Source organism: Miniopterus schreibersii, assembly GCF_964146895.1.
Source record: "Miniopterus schreibersii genome assembly, chromosome: 1".
NCBI lineage: Eukaryota > Metazoa > Chordata > Mammalia > Chiroptera > Miniopteridae > Miniopterus > Miniopterus schreibersii.
In genome coordinates this window covers 179,159,245-179,178,420 of record NC_138101.1, presented here as the reverse complement: position 1 = coordinate 179,178,420, position 19,176 = coordinate 179,159,245, and the positions used below count along the sequence as shown (strand labels likewise).

Below are 19,176 nucleotides of genomic sequence, written 5' to 3'. Positions count from 1 at the left end.
AGTAACTCAGGAAGTCCCCTTACTAAATTTCTCTTTCCCACAACGTCCATCATGGGCACTCCATCTTCTTCTCACTTGGCCATTTCCCTCTGTAGGGCCCAGCTTCAATGGATCCTGGTTTTTCTGTTTCTGGATCTCTTGCTGTTAACCAATACCCTCCCAACGCATGCTCTTCTGCCCCCCTCTCCCTCAAACGCATTACTTTCATATGCACCGAGAGTCAGCTTTCCCCAGCTCCTGCAAAGCACCACATCCCTCCCCAAATGCTCTGCAAATAAGCTTGTTTCTGTCACAGGGAACTAGAGAGGAACCATAGTGAGGAACATTATATTGTATAAATTAAATATATATGGATATATTTAATATATACATGCATTATCTTGGGGAAATTATTTAGCTACGTCATGCCCCAGTTTCCTTATGTGGAAAACAGGAATGATAACAGTAGAGTTAATGTGATTTAATTATGTAAAGCTCTTACAACAGTAACTGGCATAGAGAAAGCACTCAACAGATGTTAGCTATCATTATTAAATAGAAAAGGATTATTAGTGACAACAAAAGTTCTTATCAAAACATCACATCTAAAGGAGTATTTTAATAACATTGCCCAGCCATCTATTAAATTAATAGCAATTAATCTCGTGTGGAAAGATGTATCTAAGTGATCTTGTATGTCCCTTCTGCAAACAGCAATGTGCAGTGGGAAACCATGCAAACTTTTGCCTTTTTATATCTCTTTACAATTTTTTGGTTCCTTATCTGGCTATTTGTTTATAAGCCTTGTTCTTTCTGCTGATTTGCTCTAACAGTTCTCCTTCAGATATTACAAAGGGAGCCTGTGTCTTTTAACGCTTTGTCTTAGTGATTATGCCACTCATTTGTTCCCTTAGACCTGGTTAAAGGGTGTAGCCACAGAGCTAATATGATGAACGCACTGGAACACGTTTCCAGCGTTTCCTACTGAGTGCAACCCTATTGAAAATGGAGAGAACTGAGTACTTACTAAGGAAAAGCAAAAGACATTTAATTTCAGAAGTTGGCCGTTTATCTTTCAATTAAACAAAGAATCAAGAAAACCTACCTTTGATCACACTTTCTAAATTAATGAACTGTGGTCATTGGGCAATGATCATGCGGTATCTTCTCTTTCCAAAGATATTTTCTTTGAACCAGTGAATATTTTGTAACCCTTCCATTTCCTGTTCTAAGTTGTAAGGATATTTTCTTGATTAGGGACTCTTAAAAACAGTGTACTCTGATAAAAACATAAGGTACTGAGCCCTGGCCAGTGTGGCTCAGTTGGTTGGAGCGCCATCCCTTACTCTGAAAGGTTGTTGGTTTGATTCCCAGTCAGTGCACATACCCAGGCTTCAGATTTGATCCCGGGGGGCGGGGGGCACATACGGGAAGCAACTGATTGATGTTTCTCTCATACATCAATGTTTCTCTTTTTCTCTCTCTCCCTTTCCCTCTCTCTAAAATCAGTGAGAAAAGAACATACCCTCAGTGAGGATAAAAACAAAACCGTAAGATATTGAGGTAAGGAAAAACTGTGTGAATAGAATTATTGTGTAAAGAATTGTGAATAGTGAGGAAGGGGACTGCCCCTTGGAGCTGAGCCACTGTCTTAGCTTTCTCCGTAGCCTGTGCACTCACAATAAGAAGAGCTCACCAACAGTGGCACTGCTGTTCATCGTTGCACTCTCCTCTCACGACATTTCTGTAATTTTTAGTCATAGTTGAGGGTCAAAGAACCGACACAGCTCCTTCTAATGTATATCTTGCCTAGACCTCACAAGGTGCCATCTTTTCCTTGTCCAGTGTCAGCTGTATTCCTGCCAGAGTGGTAGTCCATTCCCCAACACTTTGGTACCCTTAATATATATCTGAGTTCTACGGCATTGTCTCATTTTACACTGGGGATCGTTTCTGTATTCTCACAATGCACTCTTCCACACAAAGTACTTGGAGGGCATCTTTTGTATGTTAAACCTTTTATACCACAGTGGCCAAAATGATCTTGCATATTAATTGTTGAATAGCAGCTCACAGAGGCTCCTTACTGTTTGGCCAAAATATAGTAACATTGTTTGTTGTGACTGTTGCACATTTTGTGATAACAGTAGGTACTGTCACCACAAGGCATCTCATCCTACACATAGAAATCCTCAGGGCACCACCTTGACCGTCCATGGCACCAGTCAGAAAGGTCGCATTCACTGATGTGTATTCTACAGGGCTTTCCAGGAGAGGTCCAAGAGCATAGCACGCCCACGGTTTTCAATTCACAGTTGGAGCCGCAGCAAGCGTCCTTTCTGCACTGACGTTCTGACCCACAGTCTTCTTCATCGTCTACTACCTTGTTACCATGTTCCAATGGGGTAGCATTTCAAAAAGCCAGTGTATGTTCGCCTGACAGATTTCCTCTCCCGTGGTTAATGAGGTTTAAAGAACTTCCATGACTGCAGTTGCAGTGTTGTTTTCCTGCATACACAGAATTTCTCCATGTAAGACATGCCAAGGTTATGGCCCAGCTGGTGAGCAGTAACCACTGCAAAATGAAAGAAACCCTCTTTGATGCATTTACAAACTGCTGGCCCAAAATGAGGGTAGCATACTCCTGAGTTTCAAGCCAGACCAAATATATTAGAAAAACTCTTGCCCACAAAGAGATGCCCAGAATAATGTGGCAAACAGAGATAAAGATGAGCACTTCCACTCACTGGAATTGGCAAGTAGTTGATTACGTCTTGAAAAGCTTCCCCTGGTTCCAAATCTCAGCCCCAATTAAGGAAGCATGAAGGGCTAGCTGTGGATAGATGGAATCTACTAATTTGATCACATTGAATATATATTTCTTCTGCTGCCTTTGAGACATTCCTGTTTGGGTAATTAAAACTATAGCTGTCCATCTATAGGACCAACTCCACAAAGGGCCTGTGGGTCCACCAACTGGGAGTTTGGTGGTGGTTTTGAATTCTCTGCCTCCAACTCCAGCTTCTGATGCTGGATTTCGTCTTCTGTCACGCCACATTTCATTGCTGGGAATTAAGTCTTATCTTGTTACTGTGTATCTTATACAGTTGCTGTTCAGATGTGGTAGAGTGCCTTACCGGCGGGCTCGATTTCATAAGCGAGATTGTTTATCTGTAACATCCCTTGAAGGGCCCCCAAACAGGTACAGAGGAGCATTTGGACTCGGGCCACTCCACATCACCATGATAGTAGTAGTCATCCTGGACAACGGGCTGGCTCTCCTGGAGGGTGTGCCGCTCTGTGTAGGTGAACACTGGCAGTCGTCTGGAAACCAGGAGGCTCTTAGGCTGTAGACAAATGCTGTGGGTGCCGCCCTCCAAGCACAGGCTGGTGCTGGGGGCACGGGGCCTTCCAGGAAATCACCACTAGGGAGGGGCCTGAGTGCATTTGAACCCAGTGAGTATTCTGCAATTGTTGGATGTCGTGTTTTATATGTGTCAGTTAGGTTAATTTGATAAACCTTGCTTAAATCTTTTTGTTTTGGTTTGGTTTTTTGGTCTGATCTATCAGTTGCTCAGAGAAGTGTGTTAATACCTACAAGCAGATTTTGGATTTTTCTCTTTCTCCTTTTGATCTCTCAACATTTGCTTTATATATTTTGTAAAAGGGGAAAGATTTGTACGCTCTGAAGAGAAACACTAGAGTGCTTTATATCTTTGAAGCTATTTATTTAGATACATATTCCTGTTGAATTTTATATTAAATGTATCTTTATGTAACTACTTCATCATTTCTATTAATATGGTTTGTTTCCTTAATTTTGCCAGTGTGAGTTAGTAAAATATTGTAATTATTCTGGAGTAGAAGTTCTTTCCTCTCAATTCAGATTGAACTTATTCCTCTGGAACATGTTGAATTAGATTCTGATTTGCATTTAGAGCCAATAAAGGGTGTTAAGAGTACATTTTGAGGAGACTAGACATTCCCTTGCAGGGCAACTTCCCTAGCTGAGATAATGACAGGGTCTCAAGCTAGAGGTGGCTAGACTTCTCTCGGGAGAGGGCTGGGTTCTCTCCCTGCTAAAGGAGACTCAGATACTTGCAGGCTCTAGATATTCAGAATCAGTCAAGTCCAGCTGGAATTCCCCTTTGCAGCTGTCAAGGTTTTCCCCCTTCTCAGCATCCTAACTTTCCCGCTCAAGTCTTGGCAAATCTATGTATTCAACTTACACTGTGGTTCTCTAACTCCACAATTAAAATTTGACTTTCTATGAGGTTGACTCTGTGTCTGAAAGAAAGGAGACATTCTTTTAGGTCCACGATTATCAGCTCTCTGAGCTGAGAATTTAGAACTGTGAGCTTCATTGTATAAATTCTGCAGGAGAATTCAGTATAGCCAACCTGCTCCTCAGTCCTTGAGGTACTTACCATCACAGCTGGGTCCCCACACACTTGCTTCAATAGGGCACTTCATCACAATCCACATTCGGTGGCAGTTTAATTATGATGCCAGTACATGCTCGTTCCTCATTGGACAGGAGTTCAGCAGTGTGTTAAAGCCATGGACATGCCCAAACCAATCCCAGAGTCCCGTTTTGTCTGTCTCTCTCGGCAGCACTCTTGGTACCAAGTTCTGTATCTGTCAGGATCTAGTCCAGAAGAAAAAAATCCACCAAGCGTAATTAATATAGGGAATTCTTTAAAAGGTGCTAGAGACCGGAAAAGGTAAAAAGGAAACAATACTGAGGTACATAGGTAGGAGTTGCCAGAAGGAGACCCACCCCTAAGAATGGGGGAACAAAAGGAAGAGGTCGAGGTTATCATAACATAGAAACTCTTATAACGGGCCTCATAGATCTAGACCTGGACTGTAGAAGATAGGGCATTGCCCAGGCGATGCTGGTAATTTAGGAACTCAGAAAAGGAGCATTGTGGAGCTGATAGCTGTACCTCTTATAAAGTAATGCTGAGTTGGTGCTGGCTTCTTAGGGAATTGGAAGAAGTTCCTCCAAAACTGTGACTCGGATCTCGGAGAGAGGTGCTACATACATGGGGCTTGTACCAAGGCAGGTGGTGGTGTGACCTGGAACATCAGAGAGGGACACTGGCTGACTGTTGTGGGTTGCCTAGGGTACTGGAGCATGGCTCTATACAAGTGGTTCTCAGGAGGGTTCACTGTCCCCCGGATACTTGTACCTGTGATAGGCCTTGATGGAACTGGTTCTGGGTCTTTGTGGTAACCTACCCTCACCACCAGAGCAAGGCATCATTGCTGGGGATTCACAGAAAGTAACAGCAGGCAAATAGGTGGTAATAAGTCCCTTGTTCTCTCCTTTTGTCTTTCATTCTCCCTCTAGTGCCCTGATTGGTAGAACTTCATCCCGGAAGGCAAATAGCAATGGAGAAATACACCATGCAGAGTCTTAGCTCCAGCTTCATAGACAGAGTATAAGTTTTAGTTTTGGAGTTTAGGAAATACCTGATAATCAGCATAAGAAAGGGCTGCCGAATGCTGCTATAGTTTCTCTTGTGACAGGTAATGGCAGGTGACATGAATGTGATCTCTGTGAAGCTGTATGATATTCTTCTTACTCTTACTATTGAAAGGGCTGGAGGGCGCCCACGGGACTCGGACCAACCTCACAAGAGTGGTTGACAAGCAAATGCTCGTTTTGAAGGAACTGCTGAGCTAAAGCCAGCCCTGATATTATTTATTTTTATGTCTTATTTAGCTGTGGCTCACTAAATCGATTTCATGGCCCTGTATGGTTTGTGAAACACTGAATTAGCCCGAGATTGAGAGTGAATGGAGGCATGGAAGATAGGAGTTTTAAGGAGTTGAAATAGCTGTCGGAAATATAGGTGGTGCCAAAAAAAATGTATACATATTTCAAATTATTATAAAAAGTCAAGTGTTTATTAACGTATAGTTCATTTTCAAAATTTAAAAGAATCTACAGAAATGAATACTTTCTTTTGTCAATGCCTGTTTTCAAACTGATGACCGTTCTGGTCCAGGCATCGCTGATAACTTGAAGCAGTGGAGTTGCAAACATCAAGAATCATTTTTTTCAGTATTTGTGCGCCTTCAATTTGTCAGCTGTTGCCAGTTTTGTACCATAAACTTTATCTTTTTTGTATCCTCATAAAAAAGTCTAGTGGATAAGTTTTCTTTGTTCTAAGCTTAGTCTGGCTTCGCGCGTTATTTCAAATCAGCTAAACCTGAAAAGGAGTGAAAATTGAGTTATCGACTGTTAAAGTGTGTATACATTTTTGAGGGGAAACCCTAGACCCCCCCAATAATGTATACACACTTTGAATAATTATAAAGGCAGTGTTTGCACTTCAACTGCATTTTCAAAATTCCAGTAGCATTTTAGGATGAGTTTCCTCTGTTTAAAGCTTAGTCTGACTGAAAAGAAAGAAACATCAGTTGAGCTATCAGCTGTGAAAGTGTGTATACATGTTTTTGGGACACCTGTAGAGGAAAGAATTAATGATTGCTACAGAGGATACACTGCTTGAAGTGCCGGTAATGCTAGAAAAGAAGGGCTTTGGAGTAACATCAGTACCATCACATCATTGATGGTAAGGTTAGATATTCCCTCAGAGCTTGTCTTTGGAGTCATGCAGTGTTGACAGAGACTGGTGAGCACCCTCAAAGACTTTCGTCAGTAAACTTTTCTATTACCGCCACATCATGTTTCTGACAAAATTTAGTATGGGTTATTTTCTTTATAACATTTTATTGTTAATAATTCTCTTCCAAATGCGTATCCATCTTAATAACCCCAGATCTATAGCAAGTACCAAGGATATCATGACAGTCATGAAGAGGAAATCTGGTCATTAGGATTTCACCTCTGTCAGAGATGCTTTCTCTAAAAGGTTTCATCTAGCATTCTTGGTTTTCAGTAGCCATCCATTAGTTCTGGAATATTATCCAGATGTATGCAGGCATTCTTTTCTTTTTAAAAAAAACTATGTTTTTATTGATTTGAGGGAGAGAGGGAGTGAGAGGGGGAGAGAGAGAGAGAAACATCGATCAGCTTCCTCCTGCACGCCCTCTACTTGGGATCAAACCCGCAACCCAGGCATGTGCCCTGACTGGGAATCAAACCGGCAACCTTCTGATGCCTGGGGATACTTTTAACTGATAGTCAGTGAATGAGAAAAATTAGCTTTTGCCTGAGCTAAAATTATGTTTGCAATAGGAGTCGTGATGTAAGGCCACTTGAATTGTGGTCTTTTGAACATTTTAACAAACTGATTCTCGGTTTAAACTCTTCAGTCCAGCTTTCTCTAGAGAGCTCAACTAATTCGCCAGCCATGTAAAACATGTAATAGAATCTGTGTTTATGCAGCCAGGATGAGTCTCTTATGATTGAGAGCATGATGCACTGGGCGGGGTAGAGAAAAGGCTGCTGCCGTCATGCTGTGAGTAGAGGCAATCAGGCTGTCTGCCTTGCCCCAAAATAGCAGCCCCACTCCCTGTTACTCCATCAGTATGGCTGCCTCCCTGGACATTCGTCCAGTCTTTTCTGCAGATAAGATTGCATTGTAAAATAAAAAATTATCTTCATTGGAGGGGGTCTCTCAAAACTAATGAGTCCCTTAAGTGGGGCTTACTTTGATTGGTAACTTCAAACAGAATGGGAGGGGGGGTGTAGATAAGATGTCTGCAGAAGAAAAGAGATGGAACAAACTGTTTGAATAAAGGGACCAACAATGTTGGGTTTTGGATGGGGTGTCCACGTACTTGTTGAAGATAGCAGAGCATCGGTAGATTTGGGATAGAAGAGAAATTTGGAAGTCAGATGTCAGTTTTTTTAATGTGGAAAATTTTTATGCCAGTTTACATGTTTAGAGAATAGTCTGTAAGGAAACTTTATGTATCTCCCATACAGGTTCAACTATAATCCACCTGATAAATCTCCTTCATCTGTTTTTCTGGAATCCTACCTTTTTGCCACCTCCTCCCCTTACATATGTATAAGAGCAACCTCGGGTATTTTACTGATTCAAGCCTTGTCCCAACTGAAGAATCACTTTTTACGCCACTTTCTTCTCTCTCCCCCTCTCCCCCACCCTCCTACCCTACCCACCGCTCTTTAGCTCTGTTTTCAACTTCGAGCACTGCAGCTCTGATGGTCCAGCTCTTCCAAGACAGATCTGTAAAGGTCAGCCCTGCACCCTGAGCAGCTCAAAGGGAGAAACTGTACCAGCAGCGCCTCATGCCCGGCCCTCTCCTCTACCATGGACAGGTGGCTCCATAATGATAGTTCCATAATGGCAGCGGGTGAGGCCCCGATGCACATCAAGGTCAGTCTTCTGCTGCTGTGGTTTGGGGAGTGTCTGTCCATTTCTGGCCACTCTCAGGCCAGCCCCTCCCAGCGCTTCTCCTCCCGAGAAGTTGTGATCCCCTTGAAGGTGCCCAGCAGGGGCAGAGATGCTAAGGCTCCAGGCTGGCCCTCCTACAGCCTTCAGTTTGGGGGCCAAAGACACATTGTCAACATGAGGGTCAAGAAGCTCTTGGCTTCCAGACACCTACCAGTGTTCACCTACACGGACCAGCATGTCCTCCAGGAGGATCAGCCTTTTGTTCCTGATGACTGCTACTATCATGGTTATGTGCAGGGTGTCCCCGAGTCCCTGGTTGCCCTCAGTACCTGTTCTGGAGGCTTTCAAGGAATGCTACAGATAAGTGACCTTGCTTATGGAATCGAGCCAATTAGGTTTTCTGCCACATTTGAACACCTGGTGTATAAGATAGATAGTGATGATATACAGCTCCCACCTATGAGATGTGGCTTAACAGAAGAGAAAATAGCACGTCAATTGGAGCTGCGAGAGTTCTGTAGGTCCACTCTGATGCAAAGTTCTTATGTGGGCTGGTGGACTCACTTGCGATATCTTGAGCTGGTAGTGGTTGTGGACCATTTCCGATACCTTTTCTCTGAAAGTAATGTGTCACTAGTGCAGCGTGAAGTACTTGATGTTGTCAATATATTGGGTATCTTCTATCAGCCTTTCAAGGTTGATGTAATTTTGACTGGAATTGAGGTCTGGGATAAAGGAAACCAAATTCCCACCGATGACATAGTTCAGATGCTGGAAGACTCTGCTTCCTGGAAGCTTCTCCAACTTGATGCCTGACTGCAACATGATGATGCCCGTCTTTTCATAAAAAAATATTTTGGCAGAAAGCTTGGTATTGCCTACATCGGAGGACTATGCCAGCATCCTTTTAATTGTGGAATTGGTATATTCCAAGGCAACAGTCTGTATTCTTTTGCCATTACTGTGTCCCATGAGCTTGGTCATAATTTGGGTAATCAGCACGACACTGAATGGTGTGTGTGTGTGTGTGTGTGCTTCCCAGTGGTGCATAATGGCTCCTACCGTGCAGGGGACAACTAAATTCAGCAACTGCAGTTGTGCCTACTATTGGGACCACACTATGAGTAAAGGCATGTGTATTTACCCTCCTCCATATCCAGGGAATGTTTTCAGGTTACAGTATTGTGGGAACCTAGTTGTTGAAGAGAGAGGAGTGTGACTGTGGATCTACAAAGCAGTGTGAACATCACCCCTGTTGTCTGCTGAACTGCACTCTGAGGCCTGGTGCTGCTTGTGCTTTTGGGCTGTGTTGCAAAGACTGCAAGTTCATGCCATCAGGGACTTTGTGCAGACAACAGATGGGTGAATGTGACCTTCCAGAGTGGTGCAATGGGACATTCCATCAGTGCCCAGAAGATGTATATGTGCAGGATGGGATTCCCTGTAGTGACGGTGCCTACTGCTATCAAAAGAGATGTAATGGCCATGACAAACAGTGCAGGGAGATTTTTGGTGAAGGCGCAAAGAGTGCGTCTCGGAATTGCTATAAAGAAATCAACTCCCAGGGAAACCGTTTTGGCCACTGTGGTCTAACTGGTACGGCATACCTCAAATGTAATACCGCAGACATCCTCTGTGGGAGAGTTCAGTGTGAGAACATGTCAGTTATTCCTAATCTGGTAGAACATGCTACAGGACTTCAGGGTCAGTTCAATGACACCACTTGCTGGGGTATTGATTATCATTTGGGGATGTCCATACCTGATATTGGTCGAGTGAAAGATGGCACAGTGTGTGGTCCAGAAAAGATGGGCATCTACCAGAAGTGTGTCAGTATGGTCCATCTGCCACAGCCCTGTCGGTGTGAGACCTGCCACATGAATGGGGTCTGCAATAATAAACAGCATTGCCACTGCAACCGTGGGTGGGCACCTCCCAACTGCACGCACAAGGGCAATGGAGGTAGTGATGATAGCGGCCCACCTCCTAAGAACCAAGGACCAGAGGCAAAGTTGGCTTACGTGTCGTTATTGTGCCTTGGTCCTTTGTTTGCTTTCTTTTTGTATCGCTTCCTTGTGCTTTGTAAGAAACATAAAAGGAAAAATAGAGAAGAGGTAAAGGAGGAAGAGGAGATAAAGGAGGAAGAGAAGGAACAGTAAAGCTCCTGCTTCATTTTAAAAATCTCATTTTTTTAATAGTAGAGAAACATGTCTACTATTTAAAGCAAAATTTAAGGATCTCTCATGTCTGGATCATGTTATACTGAAGGATTCCTAGCATGTTCTTAACTTCCTCTTCAGTGTTTCAAGCAATATTAGAAGTTTATTATTTCTGGAAATCATGTATCTTTTTTTTTTAAAGAATTTTTATAAGAATTTATTTGAACCCTGGCTGATGTGGCGCAATTTGTTGAGTGTTGTCATGTGCACTGAAAAGTCACTGGTTCAATTCCCAGTCAGGGCACATGCCTGGGTTGTGGGCTCGGATCCCCAGTACGGGGCATGCAGGAGGCAGCTGATCAATGTCTCTCTCTCACATCGATGTTTCTCTCTCTCTCATTTCCTCCCTAAAATCTATAAAAAGACTTTTGAAAAAGAATTTATTTGAGCCAAATTGAGAACATGCTGGGGACCAAGATCTCAGATGCTCCGTGGAAGTCGTCTCTTTATGTACCTTGAGCAGAAGAACAGCAAAGACACATTTTGAAGCTGATGTTTATCAGATCTAAACCTTCTCCCACCTTTGTTCTGTAAGATGTAATGTCTGGGATGTGCCACTATATACCCCATTTCTGTTTTGCCAGCACTCTTCCAGGTAGCTATGCCAAAAGGGGGCAGAGAAGTAGCCTGGAATGAAAGATGAGGGGAGAAGAGAGTTTAATTCCCTGCGTGCTAAAAGTTACACTTAGTGTCATTTTGGCTGGGACCATTCACTCTGGTAGCTATGCTTGGTTTGGGGTTCCAGTTTTGTTGGATTTGTTAGAACCACCTTCATTCTTCCTGAGAAGTACCAGCACCAGTTAGCCACTGACACCTTCAGAGATCTGAGTTGCAGCTCTGGGGTTAGCAGGGTGATTCTCCTCTGAGTTCCTGAAGCATGAGCACTAGCTGGTCACTTGCCCTCCTTAAAGGGCCTTGGTCCCTGCTCTGCAGAGGATCTCCTTTAATCATGAGTACTCTAATAAGCTCAACTTCTTTTCTTTGTTCCCCTGGCCCTAGGGCTATTTGGTACTTTATCAGTAATTACTCCATTGTGATAGTTTAAGTTCTCCAGAAGCAGACACTCAATTGGAGTTTTAGTGTCTAAGATGTTTATTAGGAATGAACACCTGGAAAGGAAAGCATTCTGTGATGAAGCCAGTTTTACAGACAGAGAAACTGAATTATTTTGTAGGCCTAAACAAACCTTGGCCAACTTGGATGAGCACTGTGGACCAAATATTTCCTGTCATATTTTTCTTGCTTTGGGATGCAATGGCAGGGCCTTCATACCCTAGTTATAGATGAAATGTAGGTATTGGTGGTTCTGGACCTCACCTTCACTGCCTGTTCCATATGATTGTTTCCTTGAAGTTATAAAGTTTAATGAGGGCAAGACCTCTGATTCCTGACAATCCAGTACTTTGTTTTCTCAAAAATATTTGGAAGAATTAACTGTTGAAATCCTTTGTGAACCTATGGTTTCAGATTCAATCCCTTTAACAGAGGTAGAACTATTCAGTTTTTTAATTCTTTGTGTCAATTTTGGTGAATTATGTTTTTCAAGGCATTTCTCCTGTTTTCGTATTTTCCTCAAAGTTATTAGCATGAAGTGTTCATAGTATCTTTTCATATTTATGTCTCTAATTATGTCTCCTTATTCTTTCCTTCCTGATACTGTGCCTTCTCAATTTTGTTCTTGATCAATTTTCTATGTGCCTGTGTTCCTTTACAGTTAAAGATTGTTGTTTTCTTGATCTCTTCTAGTGAAGTTACTATATCCAGCACAGTATCCATGATCGGAGCTGCTAAGTTTATGGTAATTTACCATCACTCACCAAGACCCATTTGATTCTTTGCCGCAGAAATACTATTGAATTAAATGGGAATGGATGTGGATCACCACCTGCAACTGTTAAGTGGCCTCACTAATCTCTGCTGTCTCACTCATGATGTGTTAGTGTTTCTGTCTTACTATGGAGATAGGTGGGTATGGAGGAAATATTTAAGGCTTCTCACTTGGTCTTTGCTACCATAACTCTGACTTCACAGGTGAAAGAACCATTTTGAGGGTCCCGTCATCTTCTGAATTTATTTACTCAGGAGCCAGGGAAATTACCACAGAGTGGGTTCATGGACCTATCGGACCCACTGTGAGATGCCCTTGGATCAGGATTTTATTTAACATGGTCTCCTTCATGAGGCATTTTGGATTCTGTGGTATCTCTGTCAGGTCAGACCTTGCATTTGATAGTCTTCAAAAGATCTGAGTATTCCCCTTTCGCCATTGTGTAGTTACTCTGGTACATGTGTGTCCATTTGGGGAGCAAGTCCCTTTGGGAAACAAGGTCCAGTTGGGGAAACAAGGTAAGGGATGTTCATTGCATATATTTGTGGTGACATTGCAGGGTGCTTCCTAACGGTACCTGGTTTTTCCTTCAGTTGGCAATGGGTCAATGATTGATCTCAGGATTTGAAAATTGGTTGAGATACCCGTTGCAGAAGTTGGCATCAGTATGCTGATCACCACTTTTTGAATCTTTTTTTGTTGTATAATGCAATAAATGCCTTCATTGCCTGCCCTCCTATATCATCCCTAGGAGAGCCAAACTCTATTAGACATGGCCTCAGATATACTTAGGTCAGGGCCCATTACAGTAATTATACCCACCTGTTTCTAATAGTTAAGGACGAACACCTTTTTAAAAAAAAATTTTTTTTTAATTTATCTTTATTATTGAAAGTATTACAGATATCCCCTCCCCCGGTCTCCTCCACCCCGCATCTGCCGCCCACCCCCCCAAGACTTCACCACACTATTGTCTGTGTCCATGGGTTATGCATATATGCATATAAGTTCTTTGATTAATCTCTCCCAACCACTCCCCCACCCCACCTTCCCACTGAGATTCATTAGTCTGTTCCATGCTTCTATGTCCCTGGATCTATTTTGTTCCTCAGTCTATTTTGTTTATTAGATTCCACATATGAGTGAGATCATGTAAAACTGAATCAGGAAGAATCAGAAAACCTGAATAGGCCAATAACAACTGATGAAATCGAAGCAGCAATAAAAAAAAACTCCCAGCAAACAAAAGCCCTGGTCAGGATGGTTTCACAGGGGAGCTTTCTAATTCTTTAAGTTGTAGGGTTGGATAGTTTGCTGAAAATTTTTCTTGCCTTTTGAGGTAGGCCTGCAGTGCTATGAGCTTCCCTCTTAGGACTGCTTTTGCTGTGTCCCATAGATTTTGGATGGCTGTGTGTTCACTTTCATTTGTTTCCAGGAAGGTGGTTTTCTTTCTTTCTTGATCTTATTGGTAACCCATTCACTGTTTAATAACATGCTATTTAGCCTCCATGTGTTTGAATGTTTTTGAGTGATTTTACTGTAGTTGATTTCTAATTTCATGCCCTTGTGATTTGAGATGCTTGATATGATTTCAGTTTTCTTGAACTTGTAGAGACTTGTTTTGTGTCCTAACGTGGTTTATCTTTGAGAGTAACCCATGTGCATTTGAGAGGAATGTATATTCTGCAGCTTTGGGGTGAAATGTTCTGTAAATATCAATTAAATCCATCGGATCTAGTGTGCCATTTACAGTCACTGTTTCTGTGTTGACCTTTTGTCTGGAAGATCTATCCAGTGAAGTCAGTGGGGTGTTAAAGTCCCCAACTATGACTGTATTGCTGTTGATCTCTCCCTTAACGTCCTTAAGGTTACTATTGATAGGTCCTTATTTATTGCCATTCTAATTCTTTATGCCTATGTTTCTCTATTTCTTCTTATTACAGCAGTCCCTTTAACATTTCCTGCAATGCTGGTTTGCTGGTGATAAACTCCTTTAGCCTTTTTTTGTCTGGGAAGCTCTTTATTTCACCATCTAGTTTGAATGATAGCCTTGCTGGATAGAGTAGTCTTGGTTTCAGATCCTTATTTTGCATTACCTTGAATACTTCATGCCCTTCCCTTCTGGCCTGTAGAGTCCCTAATGAGAAGTCAGCCGACAGCCTGTGGGAGCTCCTTCGTAGGTAACGGATTGCTTTTCTCTTGTCGCCTTTAAGATTCTCTCTTTTTCTTCAATTCTTGGCATTTTAATTATGATGTGTCTGGGCTTGGGCCTCTCTGAATTCTTTTTGTTTGGGACTCTCTGTGCCTCCTGAACTTGTGTGACTTTTTCCTTCACCAGGTTAGGGAAGTTTTCTGCCATTATTTCTTCAAACAGGTTCTCTAACCCTTGCTTACTTTCGACCTCTCCTGGCATTCCTGTGATGCGAATATTGTTACGTTTCATGTTGTCCCACAGCTCCCTTAGACTGTCCTCCTGTTTTTTAATTGTTTTTTTCTTTTTGGATCTCTGATTTTTTTTCTACCTTCTTCTAATTCGCTGATTTGATCCTCAGCTTCCTCTAATCTGCTATTTATTTCTTCCAATGTATTCTTTATTTCTGCTATGTCCTTCTTCATTCCTGACTGGTCATTTTTCATAGTTTCCATATCTTTTTTTCATGCTATTGAGCATCTTTACAATCAGTATTCTGAACTCTGTATCTGAGAGATTGCTTATCTCCATTCCATTTAGCTCTTTTTCTGGAGACTTCTCTTGTTCTTTCCTTTGGGGCTTTTTTTTTTTTTTCTTTTTTGTCTCCCCATTTTGGCTGCCTATTCGGGTTTGTTTCTATATATTAGGTAGGCCTGCTAGGACTCTCAGTGTTTTTGGAGGGCCTCTGGTGCAGGCCAATGTCAGACGCTGTTTGTGACTGGCCTTGAGTACCCTGTTTGGAGCTATAACAACCCACAGCTTGAGATCCCCTCTGTTGGGGCTGGGTGCGTTTGGACAGGACCAAGATGCACATCAGAGTCTGCTTTTCCAAGGCCTGGGTCCAGAAGCAGATCAGGCAAAGACTTAAAGCACTCTGAGGTCTGCCTCTGCCTGCAGGCTGATTAATCTGATTCTCTTAATGAGCCTCAGGCTATACAAACTCCACAGGTAGGGAGAGAGGTTTTGCAGCAGGGTGGGCCAATTGCTTCCCCCTCAGGCAAAAGCTGCTTGGAAGATAAATGTCTGTCTGTGAAACATGTCCTCTCCAGTTTGGAGGAATGGCACAGGAATCCAGAGGGGTGTCCTCTGAGCTCTATCTCCAGCATCCACAACCCTAGATTCTCCTCACACAGATCCAGTCCCCTCTGCCCTCCCTCTGTTGGTGCCCAAGGTGAGTGGCTGCACATGAAACTTTGTGTGTTGGCTCTTTAAGAGGGTGCCTGCATTTCCAGCTGTTTCTCCCTGGCAGACAGAAACCTGGCTGCTTTTCACAGCCAGATGTTATGTCGGCACCTTTCTCAGTTCTGGTGCTCTTAGCTGGGAAGCCCAGCCTGGGGTTTAGGCCCCAGAGTCCTCATTGGGAACCCCCACAGCTGAGATATCCCTCTGGGCCTTCAGCTGCTGCCTGTGGGGGCCCAGCCAGCCCTCTCATGCCTCCACACTTCCTACCAGTCTCTATGTGGTCTCCACTTTTCCTCCTGGGTTATGAGGGTGCTCTCCAGCTCGTCTTCAGTTGCAGTTGATTATTCAGGATGGTTTTTCTATATTTTAGTTGTTCAAATATAATCAAATTCCAGTTTGATCCTGGGAGTGTCAGTGTAGCTTCCACTCAGTCCACGGCCATCTTTAATCTCCCTAACACCTTTTTTTTTTTTTTTTTGGGATTCTGGAATCTTCTTACCTTCACTGACCCTAGGGAGCCCATTTCTAAAGCACCCTGTCGAGTCATCAACCCAGGCCTACAGAGACAGCCACTGTTGAGGTCCCAATGCTGACTGCTTTCCTCTGCTTGATGTGCATTTCCTACTGCTTGAGTGAAGACATTCCTCCAGGGCCTTCAGAGTGATGGGGTTAGTGGTGGTTTCTCTGGCCTTTTCTAAGAAATCCATGCTAAAACACCTTCCCTGAATATTGTGACCCCCAAATTCACTTCTCTGCCAAAGTAGTTTTAGCATCTCCACCTCAACTATTATAGTTCAACATTTCCAAGCCTCAAAGATGCAGCACATTAGGATCAGCTCTGGGTATCTTTGCAAGAATGTTAAATCCTGAGCACCTCCTTATTTATAAGCTTTCCCTTGTATAATGTTATATTCTATTTCTCCTGAAGCAGTATCCTCAGGATCTGTTTCTATATATTCCTGGCTTCTGATGGCATATATTAGCCAGCTCCCGGAGCTCTCTTGACCAGTGATCTACTTCCTCTTATCCTAAGAACTGTACTGACCCTAGTTATTGGTCTAGATGCAATGAGAGAAAGTTAAGGACAGATCTTTAGGAAGATTAGTATAATCTTTGGTGAAACATGGTATCCAGGCAATGAGAGGCTGTTCTCTTCTAGCAAAGGGTAAGGAGTGAGTTCTGTTGGCCTAGGGAGTTCATAAGAATCTCAGGATTCAAATTTTCAAGTGCATCCACTCAAATGTCCTCATCCTGAATCTCAGGATAGCATTTCTTCCTTAATAGGACCTCTGATTTTTACATAGGAAACATACCAGAACTCTAAATTCAGTAATCTTTAAAAATCTGCATATTTATGACAAACCTTGGGTATTATTTTCAACACAGTCTATAGAATGAGATTCTCCTCATAGAGGTCTTAGGACTTTTGTACCATGCCCAACTTATTTGGCCTGAGCCTGTCTTTTTCTTTATTCATGGCTTCTTCATCAGTTAACTAACTTCCCAATTCTCATATTTCTAATTCAAACATGAAAGCTATTGTATAAGCGAGGGCACCCCTTCCATCTGTACCTTATCTTAACACACCACAAGTAAGAGTCTTAGTTTCTGATGTTGCAGCACACCAGTTGTCACAAATCCACTGGCTATAACTATGGGTCCTAGTAGCCTTCTGACAAGTAACCGTCCAATTCTAGAATCTCACATCCTATGGATCTGCCTTTTAAGGAACACTTCTGGTACCAACTGTCCTTGACTCTGAGATAAGAATTTGAGTGTGAGCAGTTTATCTGGGATACTGTCCCAAAATGTGAGTGCATGGTGAAGGAGTGGGAAACTAAGACAGGAAAGGGTTAAAAGCAATTCAAGCATATATTAATGGGTGAGTGACCATTTGAGCAACCAGGACACAATTCTACTGTGGCCTGTCTGAGAGGCACTGTTAGACACCTCACAATTATCCCATGAGGACTGGGGGAGCTGTGAGACATAGTCACAAAACATCTCTCATTGGTTAACAGTTGCTTCCGGCCTGCTCCTGAATGGGCCAAGCACACTCCTGTAAAGTAGAAAGGCATTAGTGTATTTAGGAATTGTCACCAGTATAACAGAAGATAGATTTGCATTTAATCCTTGCCTTAGCATCTGTTTTCTAGGGAACCTGGATACAGCAGATGCTGATGGCCCCACCCTACATCCCCTTGTCCCACCAGTGTTCACTGGCAGCTACAGTAAACAATATCCATCTCTGACAGTTTCCTGCTTTAAGTGTTGTACCTCACTTCTTTTCCTCACAGCTTTCTCCTGCACCATGGGATAATATTCCGAGGTGTATTTCACATGACTTCTTCTGTGGGATAGCCCCAGTAGCCCACAGTGGGAACTTGCTCAGTAACATGCTTTTTTGTGTGCTTCCAAATAAACTAACCCCACCTAAATCCTGGTCTTATCATCTACTTTTTTGGGAATCCAAAGAAGATAGTACGTAAGACTTTATGTTTGTAGTAGGAGGTTAATTCTACAAAATTATAAAAATATATAAATATAAAACTCAGTAAATATATTAGGTTGATAAATTTGACTATCATCAAATTTAACTTTTCTTTTTAACAAAAAAAAACTTCAAAAGACAATCAGTAAATTGGAACAGCTGCTATTTGTCTCCAAATGGCCATATATACTTAACACATGTAGATCTTCCTCCAAGTTTAATCAGACTGTATTCTTGGTTCATGCATCCCTGGTTCTGTGGCTCCACGAGATGTGCTGCTCCTCTTTCTGTCCCGGCTGGTGCACTGTCAGGCTTTCTCCTGGTCTGCTCCTAGAGCGCCTCAAAGGGACGGCCACAGAGTGACAGAAGCACACAAGTAGACACATAACATTTCACAAGGAGATGCCTTTCTAAAGGTAGGATGTTTAACCTCTATTGAGAGAAAAATTGGAGTTTTCCAGGGCACGGGTAGGGATGGGGGTGGGGAAGGGTGGTAAACAGCATTTTGGAAATGAGAATTACATGTACAGATGTGCAGACACATGACACAACCAAGTATACTCAAAACAGACAGCCAGAGGATGCCAAGTGTGCAAAACATAATAGAAAACGATATCAAGAATGCTGTTTGACTCAGTTTACAAAGAGTGTCATTTAGAAGTTATCTGGACCATATATAGAGGGTGCCTGATTAGATACGTATTTTCTAGAGACAGGATTTCTAAAAACACTGTGAATAGACTGAGAAGACAAATTGGGGACAAAGAGACTGGAGGACTAGAAGCAAAGAGCATTGTAAATACACAGTATTTTAAATATTCAGGGCCCAGTTTTGAGTAGGAGCTTCAGTGGTTTTAAAAACAGGACAAAAGGCCAGGCCGGACGTGGCTCAGCGGTGGAGCATCGACCGAGGATCCAGGAGATTGCGGTTTGATTCCCGGTCAGGG

General features: G+C 42.6%; 1 pseudogene across 1 annotated transcript; it reads left to right on the top strand.

The window, feature by feature from the left end:
• The first annotated feature begins 7,891 nt into the window (after positions 1-7,891).
• LOC308564638 (disintegrin and metalloproteinase domain-containing protein 20 pseudogene) lies at positions 7,892-10,636 on the top strand (annotated as a pseudogene). The gene is made up of 2 exons: positions 7,892-10,324; positions 10,619-10,636. The product of its transcript is annotated as a disintegrin and metalloproteinase domain-containing protein 20 pseudogene (transcript).
• Positions 10,637-19,176: the final 8,540 nt, after the last annotated feature.